Source organism: Tachyglossus aculeatus, chromosome 25 (assembly GCF_015852505.1).
Source record: "Tachyglossus aculeatus isolate mTacAcu1 chromosome 25, mTacAcu1.pri, whole genome shotgun sequence".
NCBI lineage: Eukaryota > Metazoa > Chordata > Mammalia > Monotremata > Tachyglossidae > Tachyglossus > Tachyglossus aculeatus.
Window position 1 is genome coordinate 16,824,744 of NC_052090.1, and position 5,909 is coordinate 16,830,652.

Sequence of the window (5,909 nt, forward strand, 5' to 3'; positions counted from 1 at the left end):
TACCTTCTGCCCGAGAGCGGCACGGTGGCTGACAGTCAACCTAAATAAATACAGTATCCCAACAGAGTTTTAATCTGTGCAAGTGAAAGACGTTTTCATTTCCTGTGGCTTAATTTCCTGTACTTAATGACCATTACAAGTCGTTCCCTACGCCTGTTTATTTTAGGAAATTGGAGTGTTTCCCTTATTACATTTACAAAGTCTTGGAGGCAGTTTGTGCCCCTGTCTTCAAAGACCGCTGACCTAAAATGGGCCTCCATTCAGAAATGGAGATGAATGGTTCTTTTTATAATAATAATAATGACATTTATTAAGCGCTTACTACGTGCAAAGCACTGTTCTAAGCGCTGGGGAGGTTACAAGGTGATCAGGTTGGCCCACGGGGGGCTCATGGTCTTAAACCCCATTTTACAGAGAGGGGACTGAGGCCCAGAGAAGTTAAGTCACTTGCCCAAAGTCACACAGCTGACAATTGGAGGAGTGGGCTATGCACTCATGACCTCTGACTCCAAAGCCCGGGCTTTGCAGGGAGGGAGGCAGGCAGGGAAGGGGAGGGCAGAGGGGAGACAGACAACAAATATTAACAAAGTAAAATAAATACAATAAATATGTAGAAATAGAGTAATAAATACATACAAACATATATACATATGTTAACCTGTGAGCCCCAAGCAGGACAACCTGATTAGCTTGCCAGGAGAGCTTAGGACAGTCCTTGGCACATGGAGCTGAACAAACACCATAATTATTATTAACTTCTCTGTGCCTCAGTTTCCTCAACTATAAAAGCTGACAAGTGGCGGAGCTGGGATTTGAACCCATGACCTTTCCACTGAGCCACACCGCTTCCCCAGCTGTAGGGAAGCTGCCATTGCCCTCGCCAAGGAGAAAGACCACAGTGCTGCCTTACGGCAAGGAAGGAGGCGGGGGTAAACCGCTTCCGTATTTTGACTGAGGAAACGCTCTGCGTGCACCACCTGAACAATTGCAGATAATAATAATAATAAAAAAATAATAATAATAATAATAATAATGGCATTTATTAAGCGCTTACTATGTGCAAGATGGAGGCGGAGCGTTCCGGCCTGATTAGCTTGCCAGGAGAGCTTAGGACAGTCCTTGGCACATAGAGCTGAACAAACACCATAATTATTGTTATTAACTTCTCTGTGCCTCAGTTTCCTCAACTATAAAAGCTGACAAGCGGCGGAGCTGGGATTTGAACCCATGCCCTTTCCACTGAGCCACACTGCTTCCCCAGCTGTAGGGAAGCTGCTATTCCCCTCGCCAAGGAGAAAGCCCACTGTGCCTTATGGCAGGGAAGGAGGCAGGGGTAAACCACTTCCATATTTTGACTAAGGAAACTCTGCGTGCACCACCTGAACAATTGCAGATAATAATAATAATAATAATAATAATAATAATAATAATAATAATGGCATTTATTAAGCGCTTACTATGTGCAAGATGGAGGCGGAGCGTTCCGGAAGCGATGCGTCCGTGGGTCGAGAAGACGATGACAACAGCAACGAGGTCTGTCCTGGGCAACAGGGGCCTGCCATCTTTGATGTCACTAGGTAAGGGAGGGGACACACGGTACGGAAGGCGAAATCAAGAGAGAGTCAGAGCCCAGAGTTGAACTCAAGTCCCACGGTGGCCCCCCTCTATAAAGCACGGCGGCTCTCAGGAAGGACGCTCGGGGCTTCTTATCGGTCCCTCAGTCCTCAAAGGACGCAATCGCAAACTGCGCCAGGGTCTCAGACTTGTGGAGGTGACAAAAACAAAAGCAACCCATAAGAGGGGAATACAGAATTGCGGGCTGCAGTCCTCCGTTCCTTCACAGAAAGGTACCTTCTAGTGTCTCATGGAGACACTAACTGCCGTGGACTCAGGAACTTCTCTTGAGGTGCGTGAAAAGGATATAATAATCATAATGATGGCATTTATTAAGCACTTACTATGTGCAAAGCACTGTTACAAGGAGGTTACAAGGTCAGCTCACCTCCTCCAGGAGGCCTTCCCAGACTGAGCCCCTTCCTTCCTCTCCCCCTCATCCCCCTCTCCATGCCCCCCATCTTACCTCCTTCCCTTCCCCACAGCACCTGTATATATGTATCTATGTTTGTACATATTTATTACTCTATTTATTTTACCTGTATATATCTATTCTATTTATTTTATTTTGTTAGTATGTTTGGTTTTGTTCTCTGTCTCCCCCTTTTAGACTGTGAGCCCACTGTTGGGTAGGGACTGTCTCTAATGTTGCCAATTTGTCCTTCCCAAGTGCTTAGTGCAGTTTTCTGCACATAGTAAGCGCTCAATAAATACGATTGATGATGATGATGATGATCAGGTTGTCCCATGTGGGGCTCACAGTCTTAATCCCCATTTTGCAGATGAGGTCACTGAGGCCCAGAGAAGTTAAGTGACTTGCCCAAGTCACACAGCTGACAAGTGGCAGAGCCGGGATTTGAACCCATGACCTCTGACTCCAAAGCCCGGACTCTTTCCACTGAGCCAGGCTGCTTCTCAAATTCATTGCTGAAAAGAAACAGAAAGCAAATTTTTTTTATGGGAGCTGATAACCACTTACTGTGTACCAGGCACCGAACTGAGGTGGATGCAAGCTAATCAGATTGGACGCAATCCATGTCCGGCATGGGGCTCACAGTCTTAATCCCCACTTAACAGATGGGGTAACTGAGGCCTGGAGAGGTTAAGTGACTTGCCTAAGGTCACACAGCAGACAGGTGGCAGAAGCAGGATTAGAACCCAGGTCATTCAGAACCCCAGGCTCTATCCACTAAGCCAAGCTGCTTTACTTTGGCGGGGGGGGGGGAGACATGACAGTCTGTGGGACTAGTCAATCAATCAATCAATCGTATTTATTGAGCGCTTACTGTGTGCACAGCACTGTACTAAGCGCTTGGGAAGTACAAGTTGGCAACAGACCGTGCAGAGTCCAGATGCAATTCTCTTGTCTCTATACCAGCATTTAGCACAGTGCTTGGCACCCAGCAAGTGTTTTATAAACACCACAACTTATCTTAAGACGCTTCAATTTCGGAAATATTAAGGGCTTAACAAGGCTGCTTTAATCAACGAGCTCGACTAGAAGCAGAGCGGCCTGGTGGACAGAGCATGTGAGCCCACTGTTGTAGGGACTGTCTCTATATGTTGCCAATTTGTACTTCCCAAGCGCTTAGTACAGCGCTCTGCACACAATAAGCGCTCAATAAATATGATTGATGATGATGATGGGCCTACAAATCAGAAGGACCTGGGTTCTAATCCCAGTTCTACCACTTTGCTGTGTGACCTTAGGGAATCCACGCAACTTCTCTGTGCCTGCTACCGCATCTGTAAAATGAGGACTGAGACCGTGAGCCCCATGTGGGAAAGGGACTGGGTCCAAACTGATTAGCTTTATTTTTTTTAAATGGTATTTATTAAGCACTGTAATAATAATGATGGCATTTGTTAAATGCTTACTATGTGCAAAGCATTCAATCAATCAATCAATCGTATTTATTGAGCACTTACTGTGTGCAGAGCACTGTACTAAGCACTTGGGAAGTACAAGTAGGCAACATATGGAATCGGTCCCTACCCAACAGTGGGCTCACAGTCTAGAAGGGGGAGACAGACAACAAAACAAAACATATTAACAAAATAAATAAAGTAGGTACAAATGAAATAGAGTAATACATACAAGCATATATTGTACCTACTTTATTTATTACAAATGAAATAGAGTAATACATACAAACATATATATATATATATATGTTTGTATGTATTACTCTATTTCATTTGTACCTACTTTATATATATATATACTATATATATATATATTACTATATATATATATACAGACAACAAAACATATTAACAAAATAAATAAAGTAGGTACAAATGAAATAGAGTAATACATACAAGCATATATTGTACCTACTTTATTTATTACAAATGAAATAGAGTAATACATACAAACATATATATATATATGTTTGTATGTATTACTCTATTTCATTTGTACCTACTTTATATATATATATATATATATTATATATATATATATATATACTATATATATATATATGTATATATATATATATATAACTATATATATATATATATACAGGTGCTGTGGGGAGGGGAAGGAGGTAAGGTGGGGGGGTTGGGGAGGGGGAGGAGGGGGACCGTACTAAGCGCTGGGGAGGATATAAGGCGATCAGGTTGCCCCACATGGGCTCACAGTCTTAATCCCCATTTTACAGATGAGTTAACTGAGGCACAGAGAAGTTAAGTGACTTGCCCAAAGTCCCACAGCTGACAATTGGCAAGGTCAGGATTCGAACCCATGACCTCTGACTCCCAAGCCCGGGCTCTTTCCACTGAGCCACGCAAGCTCTGGGGTGGATACAGGGTATCTCTTTCTCTTTGGAAAGGAAAAATATCAGTTTTCAAATATCATCTCGAAAAGCTACCCTCCCCACACGTCACAAAAATCAAAATGTGGGCATAAGGGCCTCGTCCTGTGGAAGCTCAAAGAGAAATCAATTAGCATCTCTTCCTTGCCAAGGAACTATAACATTCATTCAGTCATTCAAACGCATTTCATTCATTCATTCATTCATTCAATCGTATTTATTGAGCGCTTACTGCGTGCAGAGCACTGTATTAAGCGCTTGGGAAGTACAAGTTGGCAACATATAGAGACGGTCCCTACCCGACGGCGGGCTCACAGTCTAGAAGGGATAAATACGACTGAATCAATCAATCAATCGTATTTATTGAGCGCTTACTGTGTGCAGAGCACTGTACTAAGCGCTTGGGAGGTACAAGTTGGCAACATATAGAGATGGTCCCTACCCAACAGTGGGCTCACAGTCTAGAAAGGGGGCTCACAGTCTAGACTGAATGAAATGAATGAAAGAGACAGACATGAGTAGAAATATATAAATGACGGGTATGTAATAATCAATCAATCAATCGTATTTATTGAGCGCTTACTGTGTGCAGGGCACTGTACTAAGCACTTGGGAGGTACAAGTTGGCAACATCTAGAGACGGTCCCTACCCAACAGTGGGCTCACAGTCTAGAAAGTGGGCTCACAGTCTAGACTGAATGAAATGAATGAAAGAGACAGACATGAATAGAAATATATAAATGACGGGTATGTAATAATCAATCAATCGTATTTATTGAGCGCTTACTGTGTGCAGAGCACTGTATTAAGCTCTTGGGATGTAATAAGTGCCATGGGGCTGAGGGAGGGGGGAATAAAGGGAGCAAATCGGGGGGGCAAGAGGGTAGCGAGAGAAGAGGAAATGAGGGCTTAGATGGGGAAGGCCTCTTGGAGGGGATGTGCTCTTAATCTGGTTAATCTTAATTAATTAATCTTCATGTGCCTTAATCTTATTAAAGGTTAAACCTCGCTGCCAGTGGCTCAAACCCCCAAGTGAAATCTACAAGTCCTCCAGATGGCAGCAGGGCATTGCATCTGAACACAAACGTCCTTCTTACTGTGCCCTCAATGAATAGGAAGAGAGTGAAAAGACAGATTGGGGCTCTAGTCATTCCTTCAATCCGATTTATTTACGGTGTGCAGAGCACTGTACTAAGCGCTCGGGAGAGTACAATCCAACAATAATCCCACACGTTTCCTGCCCACAATGAGTTTACAGTCTGGAGACTGTAGAGACTCACTGTGCCTCGTTCTCCTCACGTCGACCCCCGGCCCACGAATGCCCTCCCTCCACACATGGGCCTCCCTTCAAAGCCCTACTGAGAGCTCACCTCCTCCAGGAGGCCTTCCCACACTCAGCCCCCTCCCCATCCCCCCTGCCTTACCTCCTTCCCCTCCCCACAGCACCTGTATATATGTTTGTACGGATTTATTACT